We start from the raw sequence: 16,141 nt of genomic DNA, 5'->3' as shown, positions 1-16,141 counted from the left end.
CACTATCATTTCTTTGAAATCATTGAACATCTTTTTTTGGTGTTTGGGCCTCACCTAATAGTGCTCAGGGGTTACTCTTGGCTCTGCTCAGAAATTACTCCTGGCAGGCCTGGGGGACCATATGGGATGCAAGGGATGTGCTAGGCAAATGTCCTGTCAACTGTGCCATCAGTTTGGCCCCCAGTCATTGAATATTTTCATCATAGTGTCACTAAAGACATTGTCCAAAGACTTACTGGTGTTTTCAGTGATATTGTTTTTGCTCATTGAGTTTGACAAGCCTGTGTTTTCTCCATTACTTTTCTAGTGTTCTTGCTGCGCTAGGGTGAGTTGTTGTGGTTAGATCCCCTGGCAGATGCTGAGGGATTAGGCTGGGGTTCCTCTCCTCTGCCAGCTTTTACCAAATACCAGGACGAATAGCTGTGACCAGTCTGTAATTTGTTGAGTAGTTCTGTTTCAGTAGCTTTGCTGTGGGTCATTTTAAATGGAACAGTGGGAGATGGAGGCTGCTGGGACCCACCTGGTAGGGAGTAGCTCTGCCTCTGGTTCTGGATAATCACTAGCTAGAGCAGGTAAGCCTGGCCTGAAAAGGCAAAGCAGCAAATGGAAACCCATCTTCTTTTATTCCAAAGTTTCTTTGGCTATTTAGGTAACTTTATGGTCCCCCATAAAATCTAGGTTCCATTTCAAAATGTTTTTTGAAGATTTCCACTGAAATTTTTATAGGGACTGCCTTGAACTTAATACTGTGGGTAAAATTTAACAGTGCTAATTCTTCCAATCCATGAACATTGGTTTTTTTTTCCATTTCCTATGTCTTTTATTTTTTACTTGATATAAAGTTTTTGTTTTCTTTCCTTTTTTTTTTTTTTTTTCTTTTTCTTTTTTGGGCTGCACCTGGTGATGCTCAGGGGTTACTCCTGGCCATGTGCTTAAAAATTGCTCTGGGTTTGGGGGACCATATGGGACTCCAGGGGATGAACCAAGGCCTGTCTTGGGCCAGCCTCCTGCAAAGAAAATACCCTAGCGCCATTGTTCTGGCCCCTGTTTTTGTTTTCTTTTTATCTGTTTTGTTTTATTTGAATGACCACACCCAGTGCTTGGGCTTCTTCTAGCTTCATTGTGTGGCTTAAATTCATCTCAGTGGTATTCTTGCTGGTGCTTTGGAAACCCTGGGATACTGGAGATTAAACACAGAGTACCTTCCCATATGGTCCCTGAGTTTACCAGGAATGTGTGATTCCTGAATATGGATCCAGAAACAAAAAATTCCTTTGGGGCTGGAGGGTAGGTTGCTCGCTTTGCAAGTGGCCAATCTGGGTTCGATCCTGGCCATTCCATATGGTTCCCCAAGTACTACCAGGAGTGATTCCTAAGTGCAGAACCAGGAGAGAGAGACAGAGAGTGTTTGCTTGCTTTTCAGTGGGGCTACCTGTTTTGTTATAGATGATCATTTAGTATTTCTGGCAGAGCGATTTAGCGACAACAAATACCTTTTTCTATTGCTTGTCCGAAAATGTTTTCTTTATTCTTCCAAATTTGAGTGATAACCCGGTAGGAGAGAGGATTCTTAGTTGGAGGGTTCTTTTCACTCAGACTTGAATCTATTATGCCCTTTCCTGTTGGTCTGCAGAGGTCATTTGAGAAATCCAGTGTGGGTCTTTGGGGTTCTTTTATATGTGAATCTTTGCTTTTCTCTAGCTGCTTTTTGGAGTTTCTCCCTCTTACTGGTTCTTGTCATTTTGACTACAGTAAATGTTGGTATTCTTTTGTTTGTTTTGGGATCCCCATCTGCTGGCTCATGGGCTACACCTCACTGAGTGCTTATGGTTACTTCTGGTGGTGTTCAAGATACTACATGGTACTGGGGATTGATCCTCACCTACATTTGCATCATGAGCTCCAGCCTTCTAATGTCTCTCCCTGGCCCTTGTTTGGGTTTCTTTTGTTTGACACTCTGGACTTCCTGGACCAGGCTACATGGTTACCTCCTCAAATTGGGGAAAATGCTTGGCTGTTACTTCTTCTACCAGTAAATTTTTTCACCCTCTTTCTCTCCTTCTGGAATGCCTGCAATGTGAATATTATTTCTCTTAATGTAGTTCCATAAAGCTCTTATAAAGAACTCTCTTTTTTTTTTTTGTGTCTGTGTTGGTGGTGGGTCACACCCGTCGGCGCTCAGGGGTTACTCCTGGCTCTGTGCTCAGAAGTTGCTCCTGGCAGGCTCTGGGGACCATATGAGATGCCGGGATTCGAACCGGGGTCTGTCTTGTGTTGGCTGCCTGCAAGGCAAATGCCTTACTGCTATGCTATTCCTCTGGCCCTTATAAAAAGCTCTTCTTTTTCAAAAATTTCTTTTTTTTTCCCCATCATCTTTATTGATGTTTTCTCTCTTGTTATCAAGGCCACTGATGTTTTAGGGTCCACTCTCATGTTTTATAGCTTAGCTACTCTACTCTTTAGTTCATTTATTTTATTTTTGGGGGGCTATACCCATCAGTGCTCAGGGATTACTTCTGACACTGTGCTGCTCAAGGATCACTCCTGGCAGGCTTGGAGGACTATATGGGGTGCTGGGGAAAAAACCTGGGGGAGCCAGTTGTAATGCGAGCACCCTACCTACTGTACTATTACTCCAGCCTCAAATTAATTTAATCTCTGTTTGGAGCTTTTTCTTTCTTTTTTCTTTTTTTTTCTTTTGTTTTTTGGGCCACACCCAGCGATGCTCAGGGGTCACTCCTGGCTGTTCGCTCAGAAATAGCTCCTGGCAGGCACAGGGGACCATATGGGACACTGGGATTCGAACCAACCACCTTTGGTCCTGGATTGGCTGCTTGCAAGGCAAATGCCGCTGTGCTATCTCTCCAGGCCCTGGAGCTTTTTCTTACTTTCATGCTGCCTCTAAGCTTGATTTCTTTGTTTCTCTTCTTACTTTCATTCATGCTTGCCTAACTGTTGTTTTCATTTCATCAACCTCTCAGTCAGTAGAATAGGTCTGCTGCTTTGCAGTCTTCTTGGAGAGTTCAGAAGGACTGGTATTTGAAGACTTTCTTGGGCTTTACCCCTGTCTGTTGATGTGGTTGGCAATTCCTCCATTGATCAATTATGCTTGATGCTGTCTGAAGGCTTGGGAGACCCAGCATGCACTGGCCTGAGCAGGGTTTTATTGTTGACATTTGTCACATCAGGTCAGCACCTGTGGCTCTAAGATTGTGTGTGGGTCTGGGTGCTCACTGGACATAACTGGTCATACGTGCTGCTGGGATTTTCATGCATAAATTGTTGTTTTGGCTGCATTTGTAAAATTTTGCAGGCCAGTGCTGAGTTTCAAATTCACACTATCTATTGTCTGAAGTAGCAATGGCATTAATGCCCGCCAGTTTTGCGCAGCAACGGGGAGCTTGTGATAGGGAACTGCTAGGAGCTCCTTGACACCAGCAGCCCACTATCATGAGGGTGTTTGCATTGATGGCACCTAGCAGTCTACATTATCAAAATTGGTCTCAACTGGGTAGTGTCCTGTGGTCCCACCCTATGTTTTAGTCTGTGACTAGCCAGTTCAAACAAGGACTGAGATAGACAAAGCAGGTTAAGGTAGGTCTGTTGACAGCCTTCTTGAGTTTCTGCAGAAGGTTTCCTTTTTGGGCTTTAGGTTTTGAAGGCAGGTATTACTCAGCCCACTGCTACTCTACCACTTACATTTAGTGGGCTGTGGAAGGTGGAGGTGGTGGTGGTGGTGGTGGTGGTGGTGGTGGTGGTGGTGGTGGTGGTGGTGGTGGTGGTGGTGGTGTGTGTGTGCGTGCTTGCGTGCACGTGCCACTTAGCCTCCTGTTGTTCCATTTTTGATTTGGAATAGTGGAATTTGCCCTTTTGTGTCCTTTCTATTCCAAAAGGACTCAGTGTTCCCTCCCTGCTTTCTTGGGCTAGATGATTATCTTAAATGTTGCCTCCAGTTCAAGTTTTATGCGAATGGAGTTTTAAGTCTGTATTTTCTATGAACAAATTTTCTACCTTTCCAGTCTCTTTGTGCCCTCCATTGCTCCTTGGCGTCCTGATCTTTATCTGTCGAAGCTGCAGTGGTCTTCATTCCTTAGAGGTGAATTTTATGGAGATAGTATCTAAAAATTTTTGTGGGGCCGAAGAGATAGCACAATGGTAGGGCTTTTTTTTTTTTTTTTTTTTTGTGGTAGTGTCTAATTTGCTAGTGAATTTTTTTCCCCCTTCCCAACTTTTTTTTGAGGGGCACATATCTGGTAGTGTACAGGGGTCATACCTGACTTGATTCTTGGCATGTTTCTGGCTTAGGGTATCTGTTTTTGTGTTATCACTCTGCTGGAATTTGGGGTGACCACAGGATACTGGTGACTGATCCCAGAACCTCCTGTGTACAATGTATACACATACTCCATTTCTTTTTGCTATCTGTAGTGCCTAGCTTGGTTTTGGTCCTTCCCAGAAGTGCTCAGAGAAACTGGGGCCGCTTCTGATGTTACTTGGCCAATTAGGCTAGTCAGTTCAAACTTGGTGTTACTTGGATTAAACGGTGCTGGAGCCACCAGGGTCACTCCACCAGTGCTCTCAGGCCTTGATGGCTGTATCTAGTGGTGCTTGAGGGACATGTACTCCTGAGCTAGTTCCATAGGTCCTCCAGGGAATTCTTTCAGTGGACCCCCACATAGGATTCTGTATTAATTTCGTTTACATGTGTTTGGGTCCTGAAATCACTCTCATATTGCTCCCTTTCCCTTATTTTTTGTTTTGTTTTTAGACCACAACAAAGTATTGTTTCCACTCAGATTATTATTTTTTTTTTTTACTAAAATAATACTTCATTGAGGCCAGAGCAATAGTACAGTAGGGCCAGGTGCTTAACTTGCATGCAACTGACCCAGGTTTGATCTCTGGCACCTCATGTGGTCTCCCTGAATAAAGAGCTAGGAGTAAACACCACTACCACCACTACCATAGCAATAAAAATTGCATTTTGTGAAATATAGTTACCCTAAGCAAATTATATTATTGATAGGATAAAGGCATATCTACTACTTTTTCTTCTTTGTATTTATGCTCTTCTCCCTCCCTCCTTCCCTCCTTCCCTCTTTCCCTTTTTCCTTCCTTCCCTCCTTCCTTCCCTCCCTCCCTCCCTCTCTCCCTCCCTCCTTCTCTCCCTCTCTCCCTCCCTCCCTTCTCAAACCTCTCTCCCTAGTTTGGTGTAGTTTTTGGGACTGGGTAGATAGCATAGGGATTAAGGCATTTTTCATATGGTTGTCAGAAGATTCCTGAGTATAAATCCTGAGTGTGGTCTAATTCCTTCCATCCTTCCAAAAATGTTGAAGTTTTTTTTTTTTTTTTAGGGAGGGCAAACCCAGCAGTACTCTGGGGTTACTCTTGGCCTTCTTGCATTCAGAAATTACTTCCTGATGGTGTTCCAGGAGCTATATGGGATGTTGGGGATCGAACCTAGGCTGGCCACATGTGAGGCAAATGCTCTCCCTGCTGTACCCTCACTCTAGCCCCAGTTGGTAAAGTTTTGTTAATAATAGTAATTGAGGTTATGAAAGGTCCATTCAGATAAAAACACCTTTCAGCGTCAAATAAAAGTACTTGGAAATTATCTGCTAGATTAGATTACTTGTGTCCTCCATTCGTTAGTTGAATACATTGAATTTGGTAATTGACAAGTGTTTTGGGTTTATGTTTTCCACCAGAAATTATATAGTTTTGTATATACAAAGTATATTTATATAGTATAGTTAGATCAGGAAAAAGATACTACATCTTGGATTTATACACTGCTCTACTTTAGTCAGTTTTTTTGTTGTGGTGGTGGTTAGTACACCTATGAAGTGGATAAATAATACATAAAATGGGCATGTCACCACTGAGGGAAGAACATGGTTGACTTGATGTCATTCCATAGTTAATCCCTACCAGGGGTCTCAAACTCAATTTACCTGGGAACCACAGGAGGCAAAGTCGGGGTGACCCTTGAGTGCAAAGTCAGTAGAAAGCCTTGAACATTGGGGGGTGTGACCCAGACAACTAAAACAAAATCAAACAAAAAAAGATTCCTCTAGGGCAGGCCACAAAATGTTGTACGGAGGGCCGTTTGTGGCCCACTGGCCACGAGTTTGAGACCCCTGCCTAGGCAATCTGGAGATAATAATGGAATTCCAGTTGTATTTACTATCTTTAAGTCTGTCCCTATGGAACCATTTTAAAAATTGTGTTATTTTTGTTTAACACTACTACAGAATTTCAGAGCATGACTTTATAATTCTGGCTGTGCATGGCTCAATGACTCACCGACTCACTGCACCCACCATCAAAGTTGAAGCACATCACCAAAAAGACCCTGCTCTCCATCCCTGCCTTTCCCCTCTTGCCCTTTGATAACCACCATAGTTTTCACTGAATTTAGATGCTAGTTTTATTTATTTTTTTTGTGTGTATTCCAGTTTGTTCATTTTATTTATATTCCACATCTGAATGAAACCTATCCTTCCTTACTTCACTTAGCACAATCACCTCAAGTTTATCCTTTTTGACCTAACACGGGACATTTTTCATCTTTTATATTTTATCTTTTGTGGGTTTTTTTGTTTGTTTGTTTTTGGGTCACACTCGGCAGCGCTCAGGGGTTACTCCTGGCTCTATGCTCAGAAATAGCTCCTGGCAGGCTTCGGGGACCCTATAGGATGCCGGGATTTGAACCACTGACCTTTTGCATGCAAGACAAATGCCTTTCCTCCATGCTATCTCTCCGGCCCTCTTTTGTGTTTTCTTGAGTTATTCCCATATCACACCCCTGTTCAGAGCTTGAGGGTGGGTTGCTCCTGTTGGTTCTTGGGGCACATGCTGTTGGGTGGCGATCGAACCTGACATCTGACCTGCTGAGCTATCTCTGCAGCCTGAAAGTTCATTCTTTAAAGCAGCTCAGTAGTGTTTTAGTGGATATCTATTTCCAAGGTTCTTTATCCAGTCCTCTGTTGAGTGTTAGTTTGATCCAGGTGAGTTGGATCGATAGTATGTTAGGGAAGGCACCTGCCTTGCACGAAGCCAACCCAGGTGAGATCTCTGGCATCTCATACAGCACTGCCAGGAGTAATTCCTGGGTACAGAACCAGGAGTAACCCCTGAGCCCTGCCAGGTGTACCCTAAAACAAACAAAAAAGTTGATCCATGGTTTGGCTGCTATGAATATAAGGGTGCAGATAGCTTTTTGAATTATCTTTTTATGTCCTTTGAATAAATTCTTTAGAGTGGTATTTCCTTTTCTGTGTTCTCCTCCCCCCCTTTTTTGTGTTGTTAAGGGATCAAAGCCAGGGCCTCACACAGCCAAGGCTATGTTCTGCTGTTGAGCTATAGCTTCGGTACCCCTAAAAACATTTTTGTAAAGAAACTTTCATATTCTTTCACAGAAACATTACCAAATTATACCTCACCAAATGTATCAGAAGGGACTCTAAAATGTGTGCTATACATATGTACATATATATGTATATATGTATGTATATACATAGCATGTATGTGTAATATATAACAACTTATATATAATAGCATTTTTGTGGGGGGCTATACTTTGGCGATGATCAAGGTTACTCCTGGCTTTTTTCTTTTGTATTTTGTATCATACTCAGCTGTGGTTCAGGTCTTACTTCTGGTGATGTTCAGGGGATCATATGTTGTGCTTAGGGTTAAGCCAGACTCAGCAGCATGCAAGGCAATTTCATAAGCCCAAATGCTATCTCTTTGGCTCCTACTTTTGTCTTTGTGCCCATGGCTCACGCCTGGTGGTACTTGGGGGCCACATCTGGTGCGCCAGGGATCGAACAAGAGTCAGCAGTGTCAAAGGCAAGTGCCTTATCCCCTGTACCCTTTCTCTAACCCTACATAATAGTGCTTGTAAAACAAGTGTTTTATGGCTGCGGATGTGCATGTGTGAACTCTATGTTCAATCCCTAAATCATTGCAAAAAAGGAAAAAAAGTAGTGATATTGCCTATTCAAATCAATTAACATACTTTGTCTTTGTAAAGGATCTGCTGCCAGTGTTGTAATACCCTTAACAGTCTTCTTTGTGAACAAAAATAATTCTTGTGTTCTGTGTAGTCTGAACCCTTGTATATGACATAAGTAAGACAAACAGTGGAATTCCTCTGTCTTCATTTATTATTTTATTCTCTATTTTGTTTGTCTCCCTCTTAGAATGTGAATTCTGGGTAGGACATGACTTTCTTTTTTTTTTTTTTTTGGTTTTTGGGCCACACCCGTTTGATGCTCAGGGGTTACTCCTGGCTATGTGCTCAGAAATCGCCCCTGGCTTGGGGGGACCATATGGGACGCCGGGGGATCGAACCGCGGTCCTTCCTTGGCTAGCGCTTGCAAGGCAGACACCTTACCTCCAGCGCCACCCACCCGGCCCCAAGGACATGACTTTCTATTTGTTTCTTGCAATATTCTCCATCTACAACAATATCTGGAACATACTAGAGATTTGTTAAGTTTTGATTTGTTGAACGAAGAAATTCAACATGGAGTCCCTGCAATTAATAGGCACTGTGTTGGATTATTTGTTAGAAATGAGGACATAGTGCAGTACAGTAGCAAGATTGCAAAGGATCAGTGAACTAGTTTATGGGATGAACTGAAAAGATTTGCTGGAAGAATCAAACATTGTGCTGGGGTTTTACCGATGAGTCAGATAGACGAATGGAGAATGAAGGATGAGATTTTCAGGTCAAGGGGTAAATCTGAGGGAATGTGACTTGTCTTTATTGTAGTTTACTTAAGCTTTGGTTCTCCTTAGTAGGAGTTGGATTTTGTTTAGAACCTGAGTAGATTTGAGCAGCGGTTTCAGTAGCAAAGCTCTACAGTTTAGTCTCATCGTAAATGAAACTGTTCTGGGGACTGGGGGAGTTGGAAATTACCATATACTTGGTGGCTTCAAACAAATCACTGTGGGATTTCTCAGGCTCCGCATTATTGATGTTGACATTTTGAAAGGCATAATTCTTTGTTGTGGGAGCTGTCTTGTGCATCATAGGATGTTTTTAGCATCCCTCCAACTAGATGCTAACAGTACCCACCTTCAGTGTGATAACCAGATGTCTCCAAACATTGCTGCTTGCCCTTGGGGGAGTAAAAATTGCCTTCCAGTCTAGGACCTCACATTAGATTCACTGTATTACTGTCTGGAGAGTCCTTTCTTCAGCAACCTTCCACATGATTGCAAAATAGAGTGATTTAAGCCTTCCTAATAAAGAGCCATATTTGTCACTCTGGATTTGGCTCAGAAACATAAAGGAGTACTTATTTAAGAGCAATGGGGAACTGGAGAGATAGTACAGTGGGTGGGTGCCTGCCTTGCATGTGGCCAACCTAGTTTGATCCTTATCACCCTATATGGTTCCAGGAGTGATCCCTAAGCACAGAGCCAGGAATATGCACTGAGAATGGAAGGATGTGAACACCACCCCCCCCCCTTAAAAAAGAACGAGGTGTAGGCTCTGGGGAGATGACTCAAAGCTTTGCACACACTTTGCCTTGATTTCTAGCACTGCATCGACACCCAGGTGTAACTTGGAGCAACTCCTGAGCTCTGGGAGTGAAACCTGAGTCCCACTGCCTGTGGTCCCCAAAAGAACAACAGCAAACAAAAAATGCTATCTAGCTGAACTGAAAATAGACAAAATGTCGTTGCATTGTAGTTTCAACTTGGGTTTGGAGACAGGTTCATAGTTTAATTCTTAGTGAGTTGAGAATCAAGGCGTTAGTGGGTTATCAACTCTTCAGAGATGAAATTAAGGTGTCTGCTGGTTTTCACCTCATCTGGAGACTTATAAAGGAAGGATCTTTTGTCCAGACTTCCTTATATTGTTGTTAGAATTTATTTCCCAGAGATTGTATCACCACATTTTCATTCCCTTTTTGTGGGGAGATGCTGGGGAATTATACCCAAAGCCTTAACACGTGCAATAGAACAAACACTGTCCCATTGAATTACAACCCTAACGGCATGATTTTCCCATTTACTGGGGGCTCTTAGCTAGGACCACTCTCAGCTCCTTACCAGGTGTGGTTCTCTTTTAAATAAATTTGGTTTGGAGCCACACCTGTTAGCGCTTAGATCTTATTCCTGGCTCTGCTCAGGGCTCACTCTTGGAGGAGGTTGGTGCTCAGGGAACCATATGTGGTACTGAGGATTGAACCCACATCATTCACATGCAAAAGAAGCAAGTGCCTTACCCAACTCACTGTCTCTCTCGCTGGTCCTTCACATGTAGTTCTTTAACATGTCTGCTTCTTCAGTGCTAACTGGAAAAATCTCTGCCTTAGATTCTCTTTAGTACCTTAGAGTGGGGTTGTATATAATAGAAGAAAGCAGCTCTCATCATCTTTGCTTTGCTATTGCCCAGAAGTCAGGCACTTCTCATTCTTCAAGGGTGATCAGAACACAAAAGCATATCTGTAGAGGCAAGAACTCTGGAGCCATGGCAGAATCCTGACTGCTATATACTTTTTCAGTTTTGTGAAGGCAGTTGCTAACTTGTTAATTTTTGCTCAGCAGAGTGTGTGTGTGTGTGTGCACATGTGCGTGCGCGCACACAGTATTAGGAATTGAACCAAGGGCTTTTCACATACAAAGCTAATGCTACACCACTGAGTCATATCCACAGCATCTCAGCATTGTATCTCTAATGCCTGGGGCATAGCATGCACTTTAAGTATTTGCCAAATGAATAAAATCCATGAATAAGTATTTGATAGGCATTTGAGTACTGCTTAAGGGTTTCAGAAATTTCTCATTGGAAGCTGCCTAGTTTCTTTGGTTGTATTCATTGTTTTTAATCCATTCTAGGCAGTGTTCAGGGCTTACTGTTGGCTTTGCTTCCAGAGATCATTTCTAGCTGTGCTTGGGGAACATATGGATTGCTGGGGATTGAGCTCGGTCAGTAGTGTGCAAGACCACTGCCCTACCTACTGTACTATTTCTCTAGTCCTACATATTTTTCACTGTAAGTAATAAAACAATACGCGCGTGCGTGCGTGCGTGTGTGTTGCTGGAGATTGCTTTACATTTGCAGTGAGGATATCCCCAGCCAAAACTATAAACATTTTTACCTGAAATCTCAAGGCCTACAAATATTTGTTTTTGTGTCAGTCACATCTGTTATGTCAGATAGACAGCAGCTTATTGAAAACAGAATTTAGAGCTACATTGCACAACAATAGCAGATTTCTTTTAACACCTAGAAATGTTGGTGGCTTTTAGATTTGAAGGTTGTAGATGGTTAGGTTGTCTCAAGTATTTTTCTAGCTAATAAATTCTAGCTAATAAACCTTATTTCAAAAACACTTTGAAACTGCTAATTGCTTTATAATAGTTCCATAATGAGATTTTACTTTAATTTGTGCTTGGAACTTTATATGTAGTTGGGTGCAATTAATAATTACAGTTGCTTTTATGTTTGTCTTGGGAAACATTTATTGAACAAAATTTATATTGTAAGGGGCTGTAGTGTAGAGTAGTGAGGTGATAATTGCCTTGCATGCAGCTGACCCAGGTTGATTCCCAACACCCCATATGGTCCCTCCCTCATGCCACTCCAGGAGTGATCCCTGGGCATAGAGTCAGGAGTAAGTCCTGTGCACTGCCAGTTGTAGTCCAAATCCCCACCTCTGATTTCTATCTGCATTACTTGCTGATAAGATATTTTACCATCATAAAATCAGACATTTCTGATACTAAAATCTATTCTTCCACTAGACTATACTTTGCTGCTCAAATTGGAGATATTAGGACCTCAGTACGTGCCACAGGTCATGGAAGCCACAAATTAAGCATGACTCACATTTTTAGAGTCTCAATTTCAGTGATGTAGTCAAAGGTAAGATTTTCATTGGAGCTGGAGAGGTTAATTGGGGTTGAGTGCAGCAGTTAAGGTGCTTGACTTGCATTCATCTGACCCTTGGTTGATCCTCCACATTGACTACTGTGAGGAGTGACCCCGAAGCACAGAGACAGGATTATCCAGTATGGCTCTGAAACCCCAGAACAGATATAAATAAATATAATATAATAATAAATAATAAATAAATAAATATAAATAAATAAAATTTGGAAGGCCACACTCAGGATGCTCAGGGACTACTCTTGGCTTCATGTTTTGGGTTCCTTGTGGCAGCAATTGTGGGATGTGTTTCCAGGAATTGAACCTCATTGGGCCTCCTCCCTGCAGAGCAAACACACTCAGCTCTTCAAGCTCTCTCCAGCCTAGTAAAACATTTTATATCGAAACCAATATAGGCATAGTATGCAAAATATGAATAAATTATAAACATTAATGTTATCTCGTACTGTTCTTATTACTGTTTAATGAAAGCTTGTAGGTTTTTTTTGTGGGTTTTTTTTAAAATTTTTTTTTTAGGTTTTTGGGTCACACCCGGCAGCGCTCAGAGGTTACTCCTGGCTCCACACTCAGAAATCACTCCAGGCAGGCTCAGGGGACCATATGGGATGGCGGGATTCGAACCAATGACCTTCTGCATGAAAGGCAAGCACTTTACCTTCATGCTATATCTCCGGCACCATATTTTTTTTTAATAGGATTCCCAATTCCTGACTTATAGATGTTAATTTTTAATAATTCTAAAGAAGGTGCAAGCATTCTTTTCTCTTGTTTTACTTTAGTATTAAGTATTTGTCTTAAGTATTTGTGACCAAAGTATAGAACTGAAATTCTAAAAGGAACAATCAAATTCTCTATAAAATATCACTAGTTACTGTTTAATGAAATTATCAATATTCACAGAAAAGATTTGGATAAAAAGCTCAATTTTGCTGGTCTGAAAAATAGATGATGATTTAATTTAGAGTATTGGAGAGAGTTAGAAAGAAATTTAAAAGCAATAAAGTGCATTTTGTGTTAATGGTCGCTTTCATTATTTTCAAATTTTGGATGGTATGAATTTGAACTTAAACTAGACCAAAGAGGGGCCGGAGAGATAGCACAGCGGCATTTGCCTTGCAAGCAAGCGATCCAGGACCTAAGGTGGTTGGTTCGAATCCTGGCATCCCATGTGGTCCTCCGTGCCTGCCAGGAGCTATTTCTGAGCAGATAGCCAGGAGTAACCCTTGAGCACTGCCGGGTGTGGCCCAAAAACTAAAAAAAAAAAAAAACAAAAAAACAACAAATCCCAAAAAACTAGACCAAAGAGTGTTGAAATCTTAATAAAAACAAATACTCTTGATATTTTTTTGGAAAGGAAGACCTTGCACATAAAAATTGTGGCAATTCCTTACTGTGAAAATAGATACAAGTGCTTCTGTATCTCTTGATGAATCCTGCGTAGGAATCAGCTTTAGCTTGCTTAATGCTAATAACGTGAAGTCGGGGTGCAGTGTGGAAAGGTAAAAAAAAATCTTGCATCTGCTGTTACATGTTGTTAACTCCCTCAGCAGACGTTAAATCATTTCAAGTACAATAATAGTGTGGGAGGTAAATTAACTAACCATTAACAATCTTATAAATACACAATTAACATGTCAACATTTATATGACACATTGATGGGGCAGCAGTAATTTTTGATTGGGAATTTGCAGACCTTTGAGAAGCCTCAGGCTGTTGCCTATTCCTACAAGTTTCCACAGATTGTAAGTGAGGGTATGCAAAGGCTGTTTAGTGAAGGGAAGTGAGTGGAGAATGTTTTCAGAGTCTGGAGGGGAAACTTCTTTAAGAACTGGCTGGAATCAAGCATTTGAAGTAAGTCATTATTGCTTATTCCAGTTTCTTAGGGAGTGAAGACGATTAGGGAGAACTTCTTTGCTGGGGGGGGGTGTTATTTAAAGAAATAGAATATTTTAGTATGTATATTGTAGCTGGGCTTATATGAATTACTTGAGATTTTTGTTTTTGTTTTGTTTTGGGGCACCGTCCTGCAGTGCTCAGGGCTTACTCCTGGCTCCTAGTGAGGATTAGGGGCCATATGTGATGTCAGAGAATGAGCCCAGGTCTGCTATATAGGGCAAGTGCCCTTCCAGTTATACTATCCTTCTAGACCCATACAAAGAATTTTTAAAAGACATTTAGACCCGACTGGAAGTTTTTTTTTTTTTTTTTTTTTTTGGTTTTTGGGCCATACCCTGTGACGCTCAGGGGTTACTCCTGGCTATGCGCTCAGAAGTTGCTCCTGGCTTCTTGGGGGACCATATGGGACGCCGGGGGATCGAACCGCGGTCCGTCCTAGGCTAGCGCAGGCAAGGCAGGCACCTTACCTCCAGCACCACCCCCCGGCCCCCGACTGGAAGTTTTTTTTTTTTTCTTGGTTTTTGGGCCACACTCAGCGATGCTCAGGGGTTACTCCTGGCTGTCTGCTCAGAAATAGCTCCTGGCAGGCATGGGGGACCATATGGGACACCGGGATTCAAACCAACCACCTTTGGTCCTGGATGGGCTGCTTGCAAGGCAAACGCCGCTGTGCTATCTCTCCGGGCCCAGGAAGTTTATTTTTTTATTGTTTTTGAATCTATAAATTTTTATTTAAGCACCATGATTACAAGCATGTTTGTAGTTGGGTTTCAGTCATAAACAGAATAGCCCCCTTCACCAGTATAACATTCCCACCATCAATGCCCCTCTCCTCCACCCCTGCCTGTATTCAAGAGAGGCATTCTACTTCTCTCATTCTTTAACATTGTCGTGCTACCAACTGGAAATTTTTTTTTTTTTTTTTTTTTTGTAGTTTTTGGGTCACACCCGGCAGTGCTCAGGGGTTATTCCTGGCTCTATGTTCAGAAATTGCTCCTGGCAGGCACAGGGGACCATATGGGATGCCGGGATTCGAACCGATGACCTCCTGCATGAAAGGTAAACGCCTTACCTCCATGCTATCTCTCCGGCCCCACCAACTGGAAATTTAAAGCATGCCCTTCCTCTGTGATTTCTGTCACCAAATTAGATGATTGTTAACATTCCTTTCATTACTGATTTTCACAACTGTCTTTTCGGATTTCAAAGTCCATCTATATATAGCAGATGTCCAAGATCTTATGACATGCACTGGCCAGTGGGTTGATTCATCTTGACTTACTTCCCCTCTGTTATTTCTGTATTATCACTATGTTGTTGTTTATGTTTTTTTCTGTAAATTATTGCAAGTAAAGGTTGGGGGAATTTATGTGTGTAAAGTTATTCTTAAAAATATATTTTTATTAATGGGGCCAGAGGGATAGTAGAATAGTAGGTTGTTTGCCTTGCATACAACTGATCTAAATTTGATCCTCGCCAGCGTCTTATATGGTTCCCCAAGTTCCCATCGGAAGTGATTATTAACATCTGCTGGTGCTCAGGTGTTACTCCTGCATCTGTACTCAGAAGTCACTCCTGCCGGGTTTGGGCGACCATATGGAAGGCTGTGGATCGAACCCAGGTCAATTGCTTGCATGACCAGTGCTCTGTCTGCTGTGCTATCATATCACTATGGCCCCTTAAGTGCAGAGCTCTTTAGTGTAGAGCCAGGAGTAAGCCCTGAGTACCACCGGGTACGGGCCCCTTCCCCAAGTTTTTTTAAACCTTTGTTTGGGACAGGTTCAGACTTAACAGGCACAGGCTACTCGATCATTATTGACTATAGTGATGTTCTTGACAACGTTGTGTCAGTCCAGTTGGCATTCAGAGTCATGCTTAGCACATAGTAGGAGCCTATTATTTGTTAAGTGACAGAATGAAGGCTTAAGGAGCACTACTGAAGATGAGCTAGATAGCTCAATGGTTGGCACACCTTCTTTGCATCCAAGGGGCCTGGGTTCAAACCCTGGCAACACATGGTCCCCCCTCAAATAGTTTCAGCAGCAACCCCTGAGAACCACTGGGTGTAAACCTCCTTCCCAAACCAAAATAAATAAAAAGAGACTACGCACTTAGTATATTAAAAAATGGTTGTGTCGGGGCCGGGCGGTGGCGTTAGAGGTAAGGTACCTGCCTTGCCTGCGCTAGCCTAGGACGGACTGCGGCTCGATCCCCCGGCGTCCCATATGGTCCCCCAAGCCAGAAGTGACTTCTGAGCGCATAGCCAGGAGTAACCCCTGAGTGTCACCGGGTGTGGCCCAAAAACCAAAAAAAAAAAAAAAAAAAAGGTT

At 42.3% G+C, this 16,141-nt stretch overlaps 1 protein-coding gene across 3 annotated transcripts in view; it reads left to right on the top strand.

Moving 5' to 3' along the window:
• MAPKAP1 (MAPK associated protein 1) overlaps positions 1-16,141 on the top strand; it is a 293,758-nt gene that overhangs the window by 21,841 nt on the left and 255,776 nt on the right. The window contains exon 2 of one of the 3 annotated variants that reach the window (XM_049774166.1): positions 11,770-11,890. The exons of the other annotated variants lie outside the window; for them this stretch is intronic. The gene's annotated coding sequence lies outside the window, so the exon portion shown is untranslated. The remainder of the gene's footprint in view (positions 1-11,769; positions 11,891-16,141) is intronic. 3 annotated transcript variants of the gene reach the window in all.

This window comes from Suncus etruscus, chromosome 5 (assembly GCF_024139225.1).
Source record: "Suncus etruscus isolate mSunEtr1 chromosome 5, mSunEtr1.pri.cur, whole genome shotgun sequence".
Lineage (NCBI taxonomy): Eukaryota > Metazoa > Chordata > Mammalia > Eulipotyphla > Soricidae > Suncus > Suncus etruscus.
The sequence above is the reverse complement of the archived record's forward strand: the minus strand, read 5'-3'. Positions and strand labels throughout refer to the sequence as shown.